This window comes from Gasterosteus aculeatus, chromosome 20 (assembly GCF_964276395.1).
Source record: "Gasterosteus aculeatus chromosome 20, fGasAcu3.hap1.1, whole genome shotgun sequence".
NCBI lineage: Eukaryota > Metazoa > Chordata > Actinopteri > Perciformes > Gasterosteidae > Gasterosteus > Gasterosteus aculeatus.
Window position 1 is genome coordinate 15807887 of NC_135707.1, and position 23667 is coordinate 15831553.

The 23667-nt window shown below is 43.2% G+C and overlaps 1 long non-coding RNA gene across 1 annotated transcript in view; it reads right to left on the bottom strand.

Annotated features, from left to right (window-relative positions):
• Positions 1–16604: 16604 nt before the first annotated feature.
• Positions 16605–23667, bottom strand: part of LOC120811001 (uncharacterized) — a 61327-nt gene continuing 54264 nt past the window's right edge. Inside the window, exons 3-4 of the long non-coding RNA XR_005710288.2 lie at positions 16801–16874; positions 16605–16723 (exon numbers count right to left, since the gene is read on the bottom strand). This is a non-coding gene — a long non-coding RNA (uncharacterized LOC120811001). The remainder of the gene's footprint in view (positions 16724–16800; positions 16875–23667) is intronic.

Below are 23667 nucleotides of genomic sequence, written 5' to 3' on the forward strand. Positions count from 1 at the left end.
TACAACCTCAAAGCATTTGCTCTTCACATTTCCCTCTTCCCTTTTACCGAACCCCTCTGACAAAACGTCATGAACCAGGAATCAAGCCTCCTCAAACCCCCCTCCCCATCCCCTCTCCACCATGCATCCCCGCTACCCCTCCACCTGCCCCTGCCTGTCAAAACATTTGTGAAATCCTATTTTCCTTTAATAAAGTATAGTTCTGTCCTGCAGATGTATGCTTGGATAACATGTCATACTCTGTCTTTGTTGAGAATGGCGCCCCGCTGATGCTCTTAGGCAGTGAGAAAATTGCCTCATTGAGGCACGTTGCTTGGAGTGACTCTAATGCCACACTGAGGGCCGGCATTATGCACATGACATATTCAGGACCTTGGAATGGAAAACTATGAATATAAAGTAATCACTGAAGGCACATACATGTTTCTGAACTATGATAGCGTTGCTTTCCCTCTAACCTTTGTCAAATATGATGATTTCATGATTTCAGACAAAGCATTTGGGCCCGAACGGGCTGCTCCCTCAATAAATTTGTTACTGCATGAATCCCAGGCTCTCTCCACACACACACACACACAGACACACAACGTGTGGAAGTAATGAACATTATTATTATTATTACATACACCGCCTCATTAATCAATATATTCCTAATTATTAGAAACACCCACTTTAGAAAAATTGATCTCGTGTTGTTCAGAGGCCTGAAAAGAAATGCTGCTACATTGCAGTCAGTGCAAGCACTTTGAGTTTAATGGGCCAGGCTGTGTGTGTGTGTGTGTGTGTGTGTTTGTTTATGTGTGCACGTGAGAGAGAATGTTCTGGGGAGCTGTGTAAACAGAAATACTAAGCTACCCCAAGAGTGCACTTTCTTTGTGAAGTTAAGAGCCGGGTACACATGTTTATTACAATTTCAAACAAAATGCAAATCCCATTAAACAAATGGGGTTGAGGCAAATTAGCCAGGAATTTAATATTCGCCGAGTCTATGATATAGGACATCTTGTTACGAGACAGTGGTCTGAAGTATCAGTCAGGAGCCGAGCCTTTCATCCAAGCCGGCTCTCTTGAGGATATTTGTAATTAGCATCATTTGCCTAATACTTCAGGTTAATTAGAATATTTAATTGAATAGCTCTAATCTTCGGAGATGACTATATTATAATCAAATTAGCACCACCACTAGGCTGGCTATTGAACGTGGCAGACTGCCTGGCTCCTGGTCTCTTATCTGCTCCATCTCCGTAGAGCATTCTCACATACTTAATGGTCCATTTGAACTATGCTATCAACATTTGATTATTCCTAAACAACAAAGGCAGCCCCACAACCAGTAGGCATAAAAGACGAGATGATAAAGAAAAAGCGCTATGGCTCCCATATGGCAGGTTGGGGGTTGGGGAGGGCGTCGGGGGGGGCTCTGTGTGAAGCAGCCGAGCCAGGCGGCGGGGGCCTGCGAGGCCATCAGGGAGGGGAGGCGACTCGACTCTTCGTCTTCTCCTTCGCACCCCTCATCTACACAGCCAAGTGTTTGCCAAGATCAGCAGATGAGGAGACATATGCTTGAGAGGCTTCTGGAGAACTATTGAGAGAGTTTTAGTAGTCGAACCAGATGAAAGGCGCTCCGCAACCCCTGTAGTGTTTTGCCGCTGCATACAGTAGCGGCGCTTGTCCCTGATTTACCTTTTATTTCGCATGGAGGAGTTGCAGAAAACATGGGCGACTTTAACACGAGCGATAAAGGATTCTGCTTTTTTGGAATGCTTCCACACACGTACAGCTATTGTTGCGACTAATGCACTCAAACTCTGTTATCAAAGGAAATCAGTAAGCCCGGCTCTATTGTACTCAAACATTAGTCTGCTCATACACAATGACCTGTTTTGCTGAGAGAAAAACAAACTAATGACAAGCTAAATATTACAGTGCGTTCAATTGCAACAAACAGATGGCAGCTAAATTAAAAGAAATCACATATACATTATCTTGGCTTTATGGCTTCACTCTAATTGAGGCGATTATAACTCCTACCTTTCTGCTCTATAATGAAGTGAATTAATTCATTTAGGGTGGAACGTGTTGAAATTGTACTTGCCAGTATTTCGAGTTTAGCGTTTCAAGTGATAATTTTTGACAGTGCCATATGCTTCACTGGCAATATATCTTCTTGGTCGAGTTTTATTACATAATTTTATTTGTCCCTGCGCTGATTTCTTTATATATCTGCAAATGCACTCTTGTTGCAAATAGGTAGCCATATGCCACGAGGATGCAGAATAGAGGGTGAAAAATATTCCTTAGGCTTTTCTGCTAATTTGTTTTCCCAGCTCTGTCTCGCTGTATGGCAGCTGATTGTGCACTGTGGCTATATTAAAATGATAATGAATAAATGTATCATTAATTCACCTCCGCCTTCAGTGGAGCCATTGAACATTGCCACTAGGAGTATATAATTGTGTCCTCGGCCCCTCATGTTCCGGGAGTGAAAAGACAAAATGCAATGCAGCAGGTCATTGCAGCCCCTTTTATATGGGAGGAATTTAAAACGGGACATCGTTGCTACTTTGAAATCAGGAGATCTTTTGAATAACGTCTGTATTAAGCATACCACTCAGTATTCATGTAATACTGCTTTTCATATTTTACTGTTGCCTCTCTTGATTCAATATTTTCTGTATCACCAGTCAGCTTTAGATATACTTTTTTCCTTTTGTGAAGTACTTTCCACTTCTTTTTTGGGAATGTTTCCTTTATTGTAGCACTACTTTTGCCATTTCTATCATTATTAATATAAAATGTTTGTTATGAGCGACTGAAGTCTATTAATCCCCATCTGCATCTTCAACACTAGTCAATAACAGGGGATACCCTAGCATTGACTTTCAACCCTTATTGTTGAATATAGGATAAAGACTAATTATATGTGTCTGTTGGTGTGGTGCAGCAGTGATGACATCACCCCCTGTTGTGGCCGAGGACAGTCGGATGCGTCTCCGGCAGCAGCTCCTCGGCTCTTGCAAAACAGGCCCAACGTTTCTCGCTTCTGTTTCCGAGCGGGACCCCCTGGGCTTCAAATTGCCACATAACGGATGTGGAGTTGAGAGGTAAATGTTGTCTAAGCAGCACTCGTGCATTTCGATCCATATTGTTGTCATTGGGCGAAACAATGGCACAATGACTGGCATACCTCTTCAGCCTTGGAGAGGACAGTGTATGATGGGTCCACCGCTCGTCACATAAAGCGGGCAATTAAATGATTTACAAATGCTCCATTAAGGTGTCTTTAATAGGCGGCTTTGAGCACTAACATTGCATTTTGCATTCATGCACAGTCGGACACATTTTACCTCCACCCGAACGAAACACGCAAGCACATATGCTCAGCCTACTTCCTCGACTATACATAATTAGAAGGTTCAACATGTTTGTCCAAGGCTTTCGGGGTTGCGATCATTCCCACAAAAATCCCACGTTCTCATAAACATTTCAATTTTAGAATATATTTGAGCGATTAAAGATGATTAAAGTCGAACCAATTATATGAAATACTTAATTATGTCAAACGAAGAACAGTCACAGTTTTATTTGGGAAGTGCGGTATGGTTAGTTGAGATGCTCGGATTAAAAGCAGTTCAAAGCGTGCAAAGTCTTGATGCCACATGCTTTGATATTAAACAGCACACGTTGCAGAAGTCTGGAAGATCTGAATAGGTCCCTTGGAACTCCATGACATGGACGCAAAGCGGATACAATTTCATAATAATTATTGTGCAACAAAGGCAAGTGCACATGCATTACTGCGAGTGTAGACAACCAGGACTTCTTCCAAGAATGAGGCAGTGAGAAAGAAACCTCTGTGATCTATATATTGGGATTGTTTGAAAAAAAAAGCCTGCACCAGGCACCACTCTGTGATGTCCGAACCAGTCAGACCCCAGTGTATGGTCAGAGGCGGTTTGATGCCGGGTTTGATGGAGTATGTCAGTCCAATCAGCCCGGCTTCCAGAGTGTGATTGGGTCTGCCAGCCGGAGAGGCAGCCCTGATATTCGCTCCACAGCCAGCTGACAGCCAGCATAGAGAGCAGCTCATACGACACACACAGACAGGGCCGGCACACTGAAGGGGGCCACACTCTGTCTGGGCGAGGGTGAAAGATAGTGGAAGAAATGTGAAGAGGAAGAAGTGGTTTCCAAGCGACAAAGGTGGCAAACTCTCTTTACCCACTGTTGTTATTTTTTCTATGCACCAAAATGTACGTTACAACCACAGCAAAACACACAACAACGATTTTTTGTCATACACATGTCATGAATAAATGCATGGATGTGCTACTAACGGGAATTATTAGTCGCTCATCAAGACCTTCAGCCCAGCCATTGGCCTCTTGTCTAGAAGCATGTTTTGGACACGGCACAGGTGGTCAGTTTGAGTTTGGTGTGTGCAGAGCATCTCTCGCAGGCATGTGGGGGACCTAAAGGCTTTGCAAAAAGTTCTCGGACATTTTCTCTAAGGTTTATGAGCCATAGCAGATGAGTAGATGACCCAAGTTAATTATTATTGAATTTGTTTTCCCTGCTCCACTGATACTTACCTCCATCCTGATGCTCCAATGACAGTGGGTACTCTCATTAAAGGAGGTGGCTGGTTGGAAAGGAACGGCTATTTTCTTTTCACGGACATTTCACCACCAGCATAAACCTGTTAAACTTCCTTATTTGTCGTTGTTAGCACTAGATTTTCATTTCAGAATAATACTATTGTTTGGGAACATTCTTGTGTAATAATGGTGTAAAGTTGTCAATGGTGTAAAAAAGTAAGGCAGCATTTTTCAGTGTTTCCATGAAAAACCATCCATATGTTTTTCTCATTTAGTTAATATTTAATTGCCTGTAAACAAGTAAGATATCAGAGTTAACATGACAGCAGAGCATATGAAGTATGAGGGAAAGACAAGACAAATTAATCTAATCAAATGCATAATCTTGAAATTAGATGGTCAGGCAGACTTGCCTTCTGTTCCGTCTTACAAAGAGACATGATATAAATCGCCATCATATAAAAATAAACCCTCGCTCCTCTCATGGTTGAAATCCAAACCATATGAAACCCAAGACATCATTAGCTTGTCACGCTGGAGTTGCCAGATATGTGCTTTATAAATGATGATTCTCTAAAAAAAACTTTGTCGAATGAATAATAAAGAAAAAACATGAAGTTGACACACAGGTTGTGGTGAGTATACGTACAGTTATTGGTTAAGTGTTGAATTACTGTGGACTTTACAGAAAAAAAATTATTTTGACTAAATTAAATGTACATGAATGTTCGGGTTTTATCCCCCTTTGTGCTAACAACGGACAGCTGTGGTTGAAGTTGTTAGCTTGTTGTTGCTAATATGTGTTGTTGCTATTGTATGTGGCCGGGGAATTACTTAACTTTACTTGTCGCTTCACAACAGATCGAATCACAATGTAATGACTTATTAGGTTAAGCAATTGTCCACGGCCTGCTGTCCAAGAATTAGACCTCACCAGAGCTTGTTGGAAACAAAACATGGCCGTGGCAGAGCATTCAGGTTTGGGCTACATAATGTACACAGAGCCATGGTAAACCGCACAGAGAGGAAGAAAAGTCACAGCATGTCAGTGTAAGTGAGCAAAGACCTTGATTGATATGTATATATTTTTATTACTGTGACTCAACAGCCCATAGAAATATGAACGTCGGAAAGAAAGTATTCATATGAATAGCATCACACATTAGGCCTATGTATACTATAAAAGCAGAATATATATATATAATTAAAACCCGTTTTACACAGGTAAAGTGCCTAAATCCCATCCAAGAATGCAGACACAGGCTGTTCCTTCCATCTGTGCTTGTTGATGGTTCTTCTTGAACATCATCTCGGTGAGACACACTGTCCACCTGGCCAATTGTAGAATGCATGAAATAATAAAACCAAGAATAGCTTCTTAATAGGCCTTTTAAATTAAATAGATTAAATATGCAATGTCTAACAAATGGACATCTACTGTCACAGCCTGGCTAACTGTGAACTATTTTATCTGCTGTATGCATTATGACATTCACATTGAGAAGATACAGCATAACTTGTATTATAATACGGGTAGATGAAATCCAGCGTTCTGATTGGTTGAGAGTCACTGGGTGTGCAGTATTGAGCGATAGTCTACAGTTGCTGTTCACATTGACCCGAGCGTTCCATATCACTGCGGACTCAAATTAGCAGGTTAGATTTTAGCGTTTAGCTCGGTGGCGATCGCTGAAAAAAGACCCATAACATCAGAAATGATCGGTTTGGGGCAATGCAAGCTTTTGCAACCGGACAATTCAGGTGGACGTCATGAGAGATTTGAATGAATGAGACCCTGTTAACAAACACGTACAGGGCCTATTTTTTTCTCTAGACTACTGAAATGCGATACACAACGTGGTGGCTCCAACTATTTTGTGCTAAAAGGCACCTATTTGATTACTATTTATAATTTTGCTGGTAACGGTGTAATAAAAGCAATACGGTACCTGAGGCCGTACTTTATCTTCAACAATGTAACAGTTCGAGGATTACTGCGCGTCGGGCCTAAGAAAACTCCAGAGCCGTTATTATTACACCATAAAGTACAGCCCAGTGTTAATTTTGGCAACTATTTTTGATTTAGTCTTAGTCTTTAGACGAAAAATGCATATTAGTTTTAGTCACATTTAGTCATTTTAATCCTTCTTAGTTTTAGTCTAGTCTAGCAAAGCATTTCTTTGCATGGCAATTTAACAAATTGGCAAAAGTGTAACAACTTCATGAGGACCAGGGATCTAAACGCAACACTTTGTTGTCTTTGTCTGTTTACTTGCAATGCTTTTGACACGGCCACCGGAAACTTCATGGTCCTTTATTGTTTCCACTGTCCCAACAAAAGAGACCTTAACGTCCTACAATCGGTGCAATACATTATTTTCTTTGCTTCAGAACCTGCAATGAGTTTATTACGTTAGACGTGTTTGTAACGGACCGACAGTCAGCTAAACCGAGACAGCGGAGCTAAACTAACGAAGCGCACATTCAAACTCGCCGAAGCGTAAAATAGTCGTCGCGGTCCGTAGTCGGTGCATAAGAACCACCGCTGCACCGATGCGAGTGTTCTGGGTTCGTGGATGACGTCATCATGACGCGTTAATATCCGCCGTACTTTGCCTGTCTGTCAGCTGCGTGCGAATTTAGTGGGAAAAGCATCGTGACTTCGTCAACCACCAACATGTTCGTCTTGTCTCGTCTCGTCGACAAATGTTAGAATAGATTTAGTCATATTTTTTATTTTCTAAGATCGTTTTCGTCACGTCTTAGTCTCGTCTTAGTCATGGAAAAAAGGTTTGTTAACGAAAAATTTTCGTCATAGTTTTCGTCCACGAAATTAACACTGGTACAGCCTCTCGAGCCTTATTGCTTAAATACAGTACAATATCAGATGGTGCTGCTTTGCCCCTTTAACATGATGGGTAACTTACCCCCACAGTGGAAAGGGCAGCCGCGGGGCCACCCAGACAGAAAAGGATGAAAGAGCATCCTGTTCACTGAGCAGCACTGAATCACTGTCATCCTCAAGAGGTCCAAAGTAAGCACAAGAGAGTGATCCTCGGAAGAGCTCAGACTTCACTTCACCCTCACTGTCATCAGGCCGAAGCTGAGAAAAAGACCAAACCAACCAACAAACCCTTGTGACATCCAACATGCTCAGTGGCAAGACACATAGACCGCTGCCGGGGTGGTGTCAATCAGCTTGACGCGCTGTGCGCGTCTTCTGCTAAAGGCCGGTGGAAGATAAGTGCTCATCTGCTGTTGCTAAAGAAAAGTGGTTGAAGAAGAGTTTGGACACTCTGTTGTGTGTGTGTGTGTGTGTGTGTGTTTGCAGCCTCGCAGAATAGAAGCAACTCGATAAGTACTATATGATAAGGTGAAGGAAACGGCATAAGAATATATTCATGTCAACATAAATTAACAAGTCTGTCTTTTCGGTCCAGAAGTCTAACAGCTGGGTAACCAATATCTCCCGTCCAAACGTGTTTTTTCCTCCCTTGGTCTCTGCTCTGGGACAATATGTAGGAGCGTTTTGTCATTGGTTATCAGGGGATGATATATAATCTAGCCTGCAGAGAAACATGTGTTGTGCTTTAATCTAGAGCGCATAGGCCAGTATTCATGGGCAGCAGCTGGAGAAAATCACAAGAGACAAAGAGTCCAGAAAGGAGACATACTGCCCGCCTGCTCGGCAGATGCTGGTTCTTGTTATCGGCCCTTTCTCCACCTTTATTTATGTGGTGACTTACAACCCGACACCCTCTTTTTACAGTTGCGCACAGCTCCTTTGCCCACAAAGACGTGTTTGTATGAATAGATATTCTATTTTAGCCTTTATTGCCGAATTCGATAGCACATTCTGGTATTGTATCGGAAATAACTTATTAATCATAAACAGTAAAGGTTTGCTGAATATCCAGCCAATGCGTAGGTGAAAGTCCTCCTTTAAAATGATGCCTTTTGTGTGAGAAGTGTTGGAGATATCACCTTTGTGGCATCACCAAGCGACACTTTTTTGTGTTTAAAGCTCCAGAAAAATGCATTTGAAAAATGAAACTTCCCAGAAATCAACAATTCGCTTACTCAAGTTAATCCAGAGACTTTGCTGTGAGCAATTTCACGTAGGAACCATTTTCATTCAGTCAAACTACAACCGCCAACTGTATCACCGCGCAAAGGGACGAGCGGCACGTGCTTGTGACAGCGTGGCGTGTGGAGCCTCTCATCCATGAGCTTTCATCAGCACGCTGTTGGTGGCCGTACTGGCACCGGGCATTCTCACAATTATTTAAAATTATATTGATTACGGTTACCTTCTTAGCTTAGCTTGCTAAAATGGGCTAATAAGAAATGAAGATAAGGTAAGCTTGGAATGATGGCAGTGTCATGGTATTTTATAGACTAAAACGGCAGTGCAGGAATACAGAGAATCTCTGAAAAACACATTAATTAATGTGTTGCCTACTTATTCAGGAGACTGGAAGTTGTGCGGATGCAGGAAAACCTCGGCACAAGCTCCTCATCTCCTCTCCGCCTCATATCCATACATTAGTTTCTCTTTTACGCCCCGGTTTCACACTGCTGCTCTTATTGACAAGCCCCTACTGTGATATTTATGTCACATATTTAATATGGACATGGGAATGATTATCAAATCCATAGTTGCCAAGGGAGTCCTATCGGCCTTAAATAATGGATGAGCAAGGAAGCGACTCAATTTGCGGGGCCGCACAGAGAGACAGGGCGAGCCGCAGCCATCGACCCCTCCGCCCATCCCCATCGCGTTCTCCCTCTCCGGAACGTCATTATTCTGGTCGATCTTTTCTCCCCTCGCTTGACATCATTCAATGTAATCATCCTTCAATAAAAAACCTGCTTGTAATAAAAGGAACAACCCGGGTCAATAGACAGAATATGGAGAAGGATGACCGTGAGCTGGGAGACGGCGTATAAATGAGCCTCTTTATCAAAGCGGATGGCCGCCTGGTGCCTTAACAGGAATTCGACCGCGACTGGAGTTATCATTGCTGTTGCCTTTCGTATCGTCGGTGTTTGCGCCCTGTGAATATGAGGAAGAATGATGGCTGCATTAATGAATCAATGGGTTAATGAAGCAGCCATTGTGTGTGTTTATTGAAATACACTGAGGAGAATTGAAGACTTTCTGCAGTACGTCCGCGCTCACTGTTCCGCTGTCATTTTACCGGATTGCCGCGCTCACACCGAGCAAAAGGGAGAACGGAAATCTCCTTTTTCTAAAACACGGCGATTGGCGTCTGTCATGTGAAATCTGCTGCACACGAATCTGCGTTGTTTGCAAGGAAATTAGTGCTGGAGAAAAGAAAAGAAGAAAAAAAGGAAAAAACAAAGGTCACGCTTTTGTCACATGCTGTTTTTCAACCAGCCAGTCTGGACTGAGGACGGTTCGAGGGTCAAATTAGCTGACAGGGTAATTTTGTCAGGACGACATGCAGCGCTGCTGATTATCCCTGAGATAGCATAGTTTTTGTTTATCAAAAAATGTTAATTGCCTGTTTTTACGAGTAGGAAAAGATTAAAAGTTAATAGGAGAGACTAAATAAGCACAATGCAATTGCATGAGGGTGTAGAAGTTGGTAATTAATTTGTGGCCACCCCTGAGCTAATTAGCTAATATAAAGCAGGAAAAAAGAAGTTAATGAGGCCTAATGTAACTGATACACTGAAAAGTTTAGACTAATGAATTTATGAATGCGTGAGGAAATCAACCTCACACTCCCCAGCGCTCACGTCGAGAGGCGCCTCCTGGAGATGGAAAACTCAGTCGTTGTTACTTGATCACCTTTGATGCAATGGAAGAGTTTAGCGCCGTATAAAAATCTTAAGCTCCGTGTGTGGAGGCAGAATTAGAAGTGGCGCTTCCACGCTGTGCGAGAGATGGTGGACCGTGGGAGGGCCCATTCCGGCCCAGCAGTTAAATTGTTTCGTGAGCCCTCGGGGTGCAGCCGGTCCGAGGATGCAGGAGCGAGAGCGTCGGGAGGTCTGGGGAGGTCAGTTTGGCCGTTGGAAAAGGAGAAACGGAAAAATGATAATACGCCCGCTATCTTACTGTGGGTCTCGTGGTGGAGATGGTCTGGGGAGGGGGGGGTATGTCACAATGTCTGCTGCTTACATGACCCCCCCCCCCCCCCCCCTGCCCCCCAGCATGCAGCAAGCACCTGTCACATCCTCCAGCGGCGAAGGAGGAGACATCCTGATTGCAATGTTCATACCTCTAATATCTGTCCGTCTATTCACCTCTGACGTTCACGTTAAGAAACAGCTTATTATTTCACTTACTACTGTGATGACCCCAGAGGACATTACTTACACTCAATAGGGTCACAATAGCAGTTGTGTTGACACTGCGGATGAAGGTTCATGGGGAATTTGAATGAAATTACAGGGCCGTGATGAGTCCTGCTAGTGAGTGGGAGCCAGAGCGGTAATCAGGTAATTGCAGCTTTCATAAATGCAATTTATCACGAAGGCAAAGGCCAGCAGTGGACTAGCTGGAACGCTTCCCGTCTCTTCACACTGACCTGCGAAGCTTTCGCGTGCTGACATATGTCTTTATGAGCTGTGGGGAAGCATAATGGGTGATAAGGCAGCAGTGCCCCCATCAACGCATCCCTGTCATATTACATAAATCAGTGCTCTAAATGGACATCTTCCCGCGCAGTTTCCTTCATCCTGCGCGGTTTACAGCGGGTAATTTGTCAATCACACTTTGATGGGGCGGCACAGATGCTATTAATACGATTTATATAATAGATTTACAAGTGTCACAGACTATATTGCTGTGTCAAAACCAGGGATCTGATGGTTGAGCTAATGTGTCGTATAATCTGTGCTTTGCATAGTCAGCACAACCAGAGGGAATGTTGTTCTCGTTGGTGGCAGTTACTCTGACACAAGAAAATGCAGCACAAACTCCTACAGGGATTATACATTTCGTATTGATTAGTGACATGTGACATGTCTTCACCACAAATGGAATAAGCTAAAATAAAAGGTTCCTAAAAGGTACATTCCAGCAAGTAAACAACTGTAAGGTCATTTTTCTATAGCGTTTTTATCCAAAAATAAAGAGAAAACAGAACCATTGATTCACGATATCGGATTTTTCAACATTAACCAATAATAATGCTGAGCTTAGAATAGGGCTGTTGTGTACGGACACAAGAGTGATGTTAATCTGATAGTAATCATTTCACTCTCTGGAAGACAGCGGATGAATGCGTTTAGAAAAATGGCAAACTGGTGTTTTAATAAAAGGACAAGTTTAATGTAGCGAATATTAAAACAACATTATTTGGGTGTATTTATAATAAAAAAGGCTAATATATGATCAATACTGAGATATCACGCTTCTGTTACATTCTGTTCACAGGTGCTTTTCATCCTCACTGCTTCTATTTCAGATAATGAAATCTATAAGGGATTCGGCTGGTGTGACGACAGTCATTGTTGCACTGAAAAGCTGCAATGGCAATCTGCAGCAGCGTGCCCCTGGATGAACAAACATCGCCGTCCACTCAGCTCAGCTCAGATCTATATAAAAACGCTGGTCTCCAACCTGTTGAGAGGCATGTCGAAAGCTCAGTCGCAACAATTTGTCCCTTAATACGAGACTCTACAGATACGTCTGAGGCTGATCCTCACATAGCCAGACTGACAAGCAGATACACGTCATCAAGACACAAAAAAAAAGAGAAAGCCGAGTGAATCGCTGCTATGTGTGTCGTTGTGATGACCCCTGCTTTGTCCTCTGTAATAGCCGTCGCATGGCGGTCGTGGAAAACATCCGAGAGAAACAACAAAGGATTTGTTAATGGGTCAAATACTCATTTCATAAAAGCCTGCCGCAGAAAGCCGAAACATGATAGGTCAAATACAGGTCTAAATGCCTTTTCCAGTTTTCCTATTTTCTCATTTCACATATCCGTCTGGTGTCCGCGCTCTCTCGCCTCTGTAATGGAAAACTATTGCAGAAGCATTTCTCCGTCAGCCGGGGTCAAGGGGTCATCGCTGATGTCACTCTCAAAGTAACCAGTGGCAAATAGGTCCTGACATGTGCTCTCCAGTGAGAGAATGAGACTGGACAGCTCCCCTGGCTTTCCGACTGATAAGCCGTAGAAAAGAATATGTGAGGCAAGTAGGATGGCAGACACAGCCGGGCCTTTTGAGAGACTAATACCAGCTGCATTAAGGAACAAACAGCGACTGGGTGATGGGGGGGGGGGGGGGGGGGGGCGGCACACATGTTTCTGCTTTTTTTTTCCTGCCACAATGCAGTTCGTAAATTCAGAATATTCCATATTTAGTTTGGCTCGTTTTTAGTCAACTCAGGAATGGCATTCACCCCGTAAAATAATCTGTGATGAAAAAATAGGCAATTCCCTCTCTCAGATTTGTGTTCTTTCCTCCTCCTTCCATCTCCTTCCCATCTTTTCTCAAGTGTTAGAGCGTAACAAATTCCTCTTGTTCCCCGTCAGATGCATGTCATGTAGCGTGTGATTTGCTACACACATCCCGGTCTGGTACGGATTTCTTTGCCTGTTTGTTCTATACAGGCGTGCAGTGCGTCGTCATGCGGCGTGACTGCTCACTCTCCTTTCCCTGTAGTCCCACCTCCAGTCCCATCTGTCCCTCCCGGCCCGTGAGGAATAAACTCTGGGAGTGACAGAAATTACAAAAGGGAAACATAGGATGGGTTAAATTGGGTTAAATTTAAATGTACAAGCATAGAGTTTTTTTTCTTTATTCCATCAATCTCGTCTCTGTGTGACTCTCCAGCGCAGCGGTCAGAAAAAGGATGACTGAATGAGAAAATGGCTATAAAATATATATATATATATATATATATATATATATATATATATATATTTTCTGACAGATGTGTCAGCAAGAGTGTCAGGCCTCCGTGACAGCAAATCCATGGCCCTAAAAAGAAAAAAGAAAAAAAGAATTTGGTGAGGGGGGAAAGAAAAAGAGCCGAGGGTTAAGAAGAAGAACCGAGAACCCTGACAAAGCGTAAAACAGGAATCCTCGGAGTGGATTCTTACCTCACCAGCTGTCCATAACGCTATTTCATACCAATTATTACCCCCACTGAGCAGGTGACAGGCTTGTGTGCCGATGGAAGCGCCACGCGAACTCCCCGGTAATCCCGAAATGACGGATCGGGAGAGAAGCCTTGCAGTGATTTGTGACAAAGTAACTGAACATGGACTTCTGTACTTAGCGACGTGAGAGCAGTTTGTCTTCATGCTCATAGTAACACTCTCCACTTTGATTTGATGCATGGGTTTTTAGTCCGCCTCACCAATATACTCCCTCGGCTTAACGGGGGGGGGAAGCATCGCCATCCAAGTTCTAAATTGAAAACTTGCTGTAGTGTGTCCATTCAGTATTTACATCGATTAAAGATGAATGTTTTGGCTCTTGTAACATTATTTTTGAGCACACCTTTAATATCACAATCATTGATTTAAATGTGTGTCTTCTTTTAATCTTTTCTTTTTTGTTTAGTTGCATTTTTTTATGCTCATGAAACAAACTTGCCGGAGCATCGTTTGACAGGAGGCATATTCACAGACAGCCCATAAAAGACGGTTGCTTTGTTTGACTGTTACCCATAAAACCCCCAAACCTCCCTTGCTTGTGATTTTTTTTTTTCCTCCTCCCAAGCCCTTAAGTCTTTCCCCTTGTTATATTCCCTCCACATCAATATGTCACCTAGTTCCGCTGCAGCAGGATGTCAACTTAATGCAACTCCGGGGTTAAGAAAACACCATCTCTGCCCCGCTGACTGATAGCCTGCCACCGCTCGCACAAAAAAAGTTTAGAAATTTGATCCACCTGTCATCTCGCCGGTGATTATGAATCTCTTCCTCCGGCGGCTCCGAGGCCCATTCAGATGCAGTCTAGCTTGGCCGCGCTCGGCGTCGGTTTAAATGGATGACGGAGCGGACTTCAAATCACTCCAAGTGAGTGGGAGAGAAAGAATCCAGCTCATCTAAAAGTAAACAATTGGGCCCAGTGGTGGGCTTAGAAAAATATACACCACTGTTTAAGAAACTATTGTAATCTGATGTAATATATAGGAGTCCTAAAATTCCATTTAAAGCTTCTAGGTCATTTGAGGAAAAAAAACGAGAAAAAAACACAATGGCATAATTAACAAATCACCATATCGGCTGTATCTTGCCGTCCGTCTCACCAGCTCCCACCTTTTTTCTATTTTTTTTTCCTTTCCATCCCTGGAAGAGCCAACACAAAAAGAGAATACGTGTTTCTTTATCTCCGACCGCACGGTGAACTGCAGATGACCTTCTGAGCCAACTGCATTAGCTTTGGGGTGGTCAGACTACGAGTGTGTGTGAGGAGAGAAAGAGGAGAGGGGGGTAGGGGGGGGGGTTTCATGCTCTCCATTACAGTTGTTTAGGCTAGAGGGGTTAACGCAATGAGGCTAAGTAAGTTTGAACTGTGAATCACATCAGCAGACTTGTGCATTCACTTATGCACAATTGCAAATGCACAGTCCAGAGGTAATCCCATCACCTCAGATGCGTCTTGTAAATTGCAGGATGAAGGCCTGGTGAGCAGTAGTAAGGAGTTCTTCATTTATCAAGCTGCTTTTTTGCTTTTTAAATACCAGCAATTATTCGGCGTCCTTTAGAGTGAAAGGAGCCGTTACAGTTGGCTTGATTCATTTCGCTCACTTATACTTTCTCTCAGCTGATGGTACGAGGACTCACACAAGCAAGCTTGCAGCGTCAAAGCCATTTTTTAACCCCCGCTTTCTCAAAACTGCTTCAGAATATTTCCTTGACTGAGCCCCCCCCCCCCCCCCCCCCGCACCCCCATATTTTTTTCCCAGATAGAGCCAGAGACTGATTTATTATAGATCTTCTTTGTTTTGATTGTTTCACTGAGAAGCAGGATGGGAAGATGGGACCTCCAGCTGCTCTGGATGCTTGGGAGTCCTGGGAGCCCTGGCCCGTCTGCCCTCCCCACTGGCCCGCCCGAGTGGGCATGCGCGGTGGTGGGCCGCGGCGGGGGGCTGATGGGGCTGCGGAGGCTGGGCCAGAGAGGCCACAGATGCCTTAAATGACTTGGCACGATGGGATAGCGAAGGGTTAGCAGCACGACTTGCAAGTAAATCCAAGCAGTTTGTCGGTGATATGTGTGAGGAGGTGACGGGAATGTTGTCGGAACCTCTGAATACAACGACAGACACTTGACAAAGAGGCGCGCTTGTCGGTTTCTGTACCGTTAGAACTTTGTGTTTTCACATTTTAATGTGATTGTGCTAAAAGCTCTTTCTTCCCTCCCCACCTTAGAACCAGGGTGACCCCAGTTTAGTATTGGTTGACCGTCTCAAACAGACGCCTCGGGGTGGGAAACCAGCACTTGAGTCCAAGCACCCATGATACCAGACCACCAGAAGGCCCCCCATTAGATAGTAATTCATGCGAAAGCTGTGGGACCCCCCATATCATTACCAGGCGACGGCCCTGCCAGCTTTTTGTTCAGGACACAGTCTGGTGTGATGCACGTCGTTTAACTTTGAGGGGAATATATCTTTTTTGTTAGAAAAGAAATTATTTGCCCTTTCAAGTAGTTTCAAGTAATTTATCTCGATACTGCTTTATATTCTCATCCTGGCTCTTTTTTTATGTGGAGCACTCACCCATCAAGTCTTGCGATCATCATTTTTAACCATAATCAATCCCATTTGCTCCCCTTTATGTAGCTCACACTGCAGCTTACACATGTGGTTTTAATACTTTTCTGTTAATAAACAGTGGCCTTGTATCAATGCGCAAACACCAATGGACTTGACAGTATTACATCAGATTTAGGCTAAGAGATATTGTACATTTTAATAGATCATATATCATATAGCAGTTATGCAATTACATAAATAATACTAACAAATAATACAACAAAAAACATGTATTACTTTACACCAGCACAGAATAACTGGTGTGGGTCTTTTTGCATGCTTCTCCAGTAAGAAACACTCTCCTCCGACTCAAGCGCAGCAGCACTCACTGTGACATGCAGGAAAAATGTAGGTGATCAGGTGGGACTCGAGAGGACTGAGAGGGAGAAAAAAAATCCAAACTAGTCTCTTTAACTTTTTAAAGACTTTTCAGCATTTGTTCTGCACACTTACCTACGCAAACTCCAAGGGGCCACAGTGACTAGGGTCCCATTTCAGGCCCAGCGTGGAGCCGGAGAGCTTCTCAGCTGTAAAATGAGAGCGCCGGAGCGCAGTGTGAAAATGGATTAGCCTCGCTGAGATAAGGGGAGCCCTCAGCAAGCCGTGCACGCCTTCAATGGGGGAAAAGAACCGCTGTACAAATTGTTTTTGGTACATTAAGTACCTGTTACTTTATTTCACAGATGGAAAACAATAACAGAGGCTCCGGGGTTGGAACCACCGCTGCACTGAGGAATGTGAGAGGTTCAGCCCACCTGGCGCCCTCTGAGTTTGCCCCCCTCTTTTCTTTTTTTTTTTTCTTAATATGCAAAGTGATTTTCGTAAGGACTTCTGCCTGAAAGAATTCAACAGATTGACAAACATGACATATGATGATAAATGGCCACGTGCCAGGCCGGCAGGCAGGTTACTGAGGGAAATCATACAGAATATCCATGTTAATAAAAAATAAAATAAAAAAGGCAGAATGTTCCCACTCAGCAAACAGGGCAGGGATTTTTCATTAATAGGCCCGCTGCTGCACCAGGGCCCCCCAAATTAAATGAGTGTGTCAGATCCCGGATGATTTATACATTTGGACTGATCTAACAGCTCTGCGAAACAACTATGACACCCTGACAAGCCGACAATGGATATGAAAAATGAGCCAATACCACGGCACTAAATCTGAGACTTTCAAAGCTAAACGCACGCGTAGAATCCAAAACCTTCAGCATACTTGCTGCTATAATGAAAATAAAGTGAGGAGAAAAAAAAAATCCCCATAAGATTCTCTGCACAATTTTAGCCAAATCATTCAGTGTTTATATGACCGGAGCGACGGAGACAAATTGGTCCGAGCGGAGACTGGCAGTACTTTGCCTTTCTGATGTCTTTTTCTGTGGCTGCGTGGGGAGCACGTCGCTTTACGGCTAAACGAGATATCGGGCCCATTGCTGAGCTTTGACTCAATCGGCAAATGTCGAATGGAGTTAGCGCTAAGGTGCTTTTCAAAACACCTCAATTCTCCTTCTGTTTCTGTCAAATCTAAAGAACGTGTGCAATTTGCTTTGTATTTCTGGCTTTATTCAAAGAAAAAAAAAAAGCGCCGCATGCCGCGAAGCAGCGGCAGAAACTAAAGGTTGTCGCAGTGAACACAGCGGTGGCGAAAGCTGGGTTTATAATTACGTTGTGAGGAGGGCTGGTGGCCTTACTCACTTGTTAGATGAAGTGATAAAAACCAACATGATGGACTAAAGCATTTTTGCTTTTCTTAGTATTGTCCTTTTACCCTCTCATTCTGTGTCTGATGAAAAACTGCACTTGGTGTTCTTCAGAGCTCAGCAGATTTAGAGGAAACAATTACCAGTCCGGTGATCTCTGCCTCTCCAGTGCCGCCGATAAACACCCAGCGCCCTGAGGTATGGTCCGAAAATGATACAGTTTTAAACGGGTTAAATTTCATTGTTTGCACCCCACCTCCCCTCTCCCCTCCTCCCCTCCACACTCCCCTTTCTCTCCCTCTGAGGTTTCATTTCACAAAAGTACGAACACATTTTTTTGTCGATGGGGGCGAAAAAAATAAAGAGAGGGAACCAATAAAGAATATGAAAGGCCCATCTTCACAGAACATTAGACATCGCAAAACAACCCAAAGCTATGATCGGATATATCAAAACTGACAAGTAAAAGTTGATTGCTGTTTGTCCATTGATTGAGCTATATTTCACGCTGAGAGCGCCGCCTCATAGTCGTCTTCCCACTGCACCAAACGCTGCTGCAAAGGCACATTTAATGGAGATGGTCCGCGTAGATACACAAACGTAATCAGTGTGCTGTGGGTCCACTTGTGTTGCTGTATACACAAATAAAGAGTTACATGTTCTATCGCTCAAAAACACATTATGTGGAAAAACTATATTATTTGTTTTTGTCAACCTTTGCTGGAAGCAGAACTAAATGTTGCCGTTGCATTCAAGCATTTTAACCTGTGTGTGTATCCAGTATATAGAAGTATTTTACCATTATCTATGCTAAAAGTGCTTTGATTGTAAGATAAGTGTCATTAACAGCAAAGTGTAACTCCTGTATTGCATATTTTGCAGTAAATCCAACCTCAATGAAAGTTACATTCAGATGTTACTTCAGTGAGATTTTGAGTAAACCGTTCATATTCCTATTGCCAAACTTAGATGGTTTATAGTGCATTTTAACGGCATTATTGTATGGCTCTGTACTAGATCAATATTTGTAGAGAATACATTCATATAAAGGGATGACACAGATAATTAGGGACATATTACAGCTAGGTGAGAAGTTCAAACGTAGAGCAGTGATTTATGAGTGTCAGAAGCCGAGATGAGTCACGGGAAAGGTGAGGCCACGACAAGACGCACCCTCCGTATTTCCTCCATATTCGCTTCGTGCCATTCAGTTATGACAAGCACGCGGTTCCGTGGTGATCTGCAATTTGTGTCTTCATCCCCCCTCCGCGAGTGAAAGAGAGCGACGGGGCTGAAGAATAGGAGAGATGCTGACAGGGAGTGAAGCACTCGAGCTGCAGAGAAGGCCAAGTGTACCGAAACACAGCGGAGCCCGGGAGTGATTGAATGATCCCATTCTGGGCTCTTTGTTAGACACTAGGCAGCGATGTATGAAGATTGATACACAAGTGCTCGACTCGGTTTGCTGGATCATCAAACGGATTGATATTATACTCCAGCCAAGGATGAAGACAAAGTAAGTGTTATCATACTCAATACCGGGGGCTTGTCAGAGGCGGGAAATCATCCAGTGTCACTGCTTATGGCTGCGTTTCGCAGACTGTCGTGAATTTATCTGGGGGGGGGGGGGGATGCGGCGCCGTGTGGCTGCCGGCGGAGGCCCCGGACACGGCGTGAAGATCTTAGCTAAAGATTGAATTACAGCATCGTGCCTAGGATTACATTTATTCCACTGCTATCACGTTTGTCCCCACAGACTGCTGTAAATCCCTGGTCTTCTTATCAAGCGGCCATTTGTTGTCGCTCAAATCACATTATTCACGGCGATATCGTTATTTAGATAACATACGCATTACAGCAAATGATTTGTTTATCGGTTGTACGACAAGGGCTTCTTACATTACCCCAGAGCTTTCTGCATTATCCTCATTACTCCTCAGTCCTGGGATTGGTCGGGACGGACTGGCGGTGGATGCAACAGTTTGGTGCTTGGGTGATGTGCAGCATAATGACCTCTGCACTGAATACTGTACAGTGTTTATTTACTATACAGATCTGGTTGGTTTTGACTGAATTTCATTGAAGCACAAAACAAAAGGAGATTTTACCTCCAGAACAACAGGCAGCTTCACTAATGGTTACAGGTTTTGATTATTGTGACTGAGACATGTTACAAGTGGAAAACAACCTAAAGTAAGAGAGGTTATTGAGCAGTTTTGCAGGAGGAAGCAAGTGCAGATTTTAAGAAATAGTGGTTTTGGGTTCTTTCATTTGTGTTTTTTCTTCATTTTATCTTAGCATCCTTAAAAGTGTTATTGTACATTTAGACTACAAACTGTTTGGACCCGGAACATTAATCAACTGTCACATCTATTCTTTGCTAATCACAGACATTTATAGGCGACACATTGTTCTTGTGGGTGGAGCTTCTTCAGGTGTAGACAAGGTCACAAGGTCACAAGGTCTTAACACTGTGGATTCAGGGGGACTTTTGGAAGAAATGGAACACAATAGTCATAAATATGTAATAGACCTCAAACTCAATATTCTTAGATTTTCTTGATCTTAGAATTAGCGATTAATATCTTAATATCTACACGGGCAGTGATTCCACAGCTCTGTTTGTCACACAGCAGCGGGGAATTGACAAACAAACACTGGCTCTGGACAAAGTCATCGCATGATAGATTTAATACCAACTCATGAGCTGGAATTCATGTGAGTGACATGGTTAGCTCTGAAACTAAATGTTTTTCCAATGTAGATGCAACGTGTAACATGTAACCATAAGCAGTGGAAGGACCATTCGTAACTTTATTGTTATGTGTAACTTCAAGACAGGCTTTTTATGCTTTTCATACACCTTCTGTGGAAAATAACAACACTGAACCTAAAAACTATTCCAATGCAAGTGGAAGTCTAAAATGGCATATTGTTATTTCATTGGTATTAGCACAATCAACATAATGTACTTTAAGTATCCAGTGCGCGGTACGTGCTCATTATGTGGCTATAGTTACATTGTTGCCGTTGAATGTCTGTAAACGCAGCATTATGCATGGCTGCCATGCAACGTTTCACAAATTTTTAGATGATTTAATCTGAAATAATCTACACATGCGTGATGATATTGGTTGTATGTGAGCCTGTAAAGTAACTACTGCTTGGTTGTCACGTAAACGGGTCAGTAACTAACTCCAGTAGGCTCATGCTAATACCTCCAGGAGCTTCCTGATGCTGTTTGGTGAACAGTACAGACATCAGTATGCAGCTCTCTCTGCGGAGCAGTTTTATGCACACTGTAAAACTGTCAGTTATGTCTTTGCATACAGTGCCCTTGCCATGTCTGTGTAAAAAAAGAAAGGCATATGTGGGAAATACAGGAGGCCTTGAGCACTTATGGATATTTCTCTTTACATTCATCATTTTTACATGTACACGCTGGAAGCCGAGAGGCTGTCAAAAAGACTTACTGCTTTTCATCCTCATATTGAAATGCCACAGGAGGCGTTCTGCTTTTTGCATTATATCATTTACTGTGTTACAGTATCAAGTTACACTAGTTACCACATCAGTGCACAAAGGGAAACATACCCAGGTTGCTCGGGCCAAGATGTGCTTGCTATGATTTGGACTTGTTAAGCTGTTGACCACATGTGTGTGTGTGTGTGTGTGTGTGTGTGTGTGTGTGTGTGTGTGTGTGTGTGTGTATGTACCAAAAAACGAATGTGTGGTGGTGATGGGAGCAGGAGGGGAGGTGCACTGGCTTTGAGTTAAGGGCTCTATCAAGGGACAAACTTCTCTGGCACCACAGAGCCACATGATCCATCTCTCTTTTTAGCTGGTGTCAGGAACATTTTATGTGATGATGATTTGATGCCTGGGCACCAGGTCCCCCCCCCCCCCCCCCCTCTCAGATTGAGCTATGATAGTCAGAGCTGGGATCACTGAGCTGCTGAGCTCCGGTCATCAGAAAGCAGCAACGCGTCAGTCAGCCATGGGAGCACACTGACAAATCACCATCGTATTGACTTCAACAAATCCTACTTGGCTTCAAAAACAATACTTTATCTTTAAAAAGGGCCACAACTGCAAGTAATCATCTGAAACTGAAAGGAGCAGCAGTCTTACCCTGTAGAGGCCCAGCACACCAGCACAGGAGTTTTTAGTTACACTGATTAGGCCGCTGGTCATGTGTAAGTATGATGTACCTGTACATGTATGACACCTTTAAACTGTATGGCTGTGTCTAAAAGCACTGGGAATGTACTGTAATGCAAGCTCAGTTGAATAACACAGGCCCATGATAAATCAATTGGTGGATTACATAAATTGAAGTGTGAGTATAATCTCACCTGTCCATTAAATAGTTTTCAATGGACTTAAATACCCAATAAAAATCCTAATGATAATAATGCTATTTTTTATTTGGGTGAAGTTTAAGCCCTTTAAGTATACTGTACTTCTGTGTATCTCGTACCACCTATGCTCTCCTATGCACTGGCAATAAACCAAAATCCTTTAACACATTGCGGCTATGATCATAAATGTGGTAAATCTTCAGTATTGTCCAATTACATGCAGCTTTTAAACAGTGTGTTGTGTTTGTGAAAGGCTGTGTAATAGTGTAATAACTCTGTTCCCCGGCCAGGGAGGCCGTGTTTAAATGAGACGGTTCTGCTACATTAGCTTCATAACACCATAATCCTTTCTCCATAAACCATTACATGCGCCGCAACATTTCTGATTTATTGGGGGTAAAGGATCAATGGGAAAAAATTAATGTTCGCAAAACGTCCCGCAGACGATATTGAGCAGATTTTAATTGTGATTTTGTTCAAGTGGCTGTTTGCCAGATGATGAATGGGAGATAACCTTCCACTCTGCCCAGCACTGGAGAGAGTCTTTAATATGACAATTAAGTGTCTGTCCGTTAGATTTTATTATATCTTTCTCTCTCTATCTTGTGGGCTCTTCGGTCCTCCCTACTCCCGTTTTTTTTAACCTCCCACCCACTCCCCCTTCTCCCCCTTCTATTTCTCTCTTCACATCACTTCATCTGTACAGTGCAGCTTTTTGCGCAGATTAAATTGAGACTCCAGTTTTCTCCATCTCAGAGCACTTCCTTATGTTTTATGACACACAATAAGTCAGTTTTATGTCGTTATTGATTCCCTGTGCTCCCCCACCCTCTTACTACCCTCTTGCTTAAACCGACACACAAAACCATTTTGCCTTCCGCTCCCTGACTCCGCCCACTGTCTTGTGGTTGCTCTAAGTGTATAACAACGCCCAAGCAACCCATCCGTGTGTGTGTGTGTGTTTGTCTTGAATCTTGTGTGAGAACAATACCCGGGTAGGCTGATGTAAAATGAAAAGGTATGACCAGAAGGTGGCAGGTCAAACCCTGGAAGTGCCACTCAAAACCTGCCTATCAAACATAAACTGTGTCAGCTGCTACATCAGAAGGGCCTGAGTCCTTCGCAGTGGCTGCGAATACTTTCATCATTTTGTTTCGAGTGAAACAAAATATGGTTTGGAGGTATTTGTTCATTTAACTGCCATTATTTAAAGTGCCTAAATGCCTCTGGCACAATGCAAGCGGTCGTCTTTATTC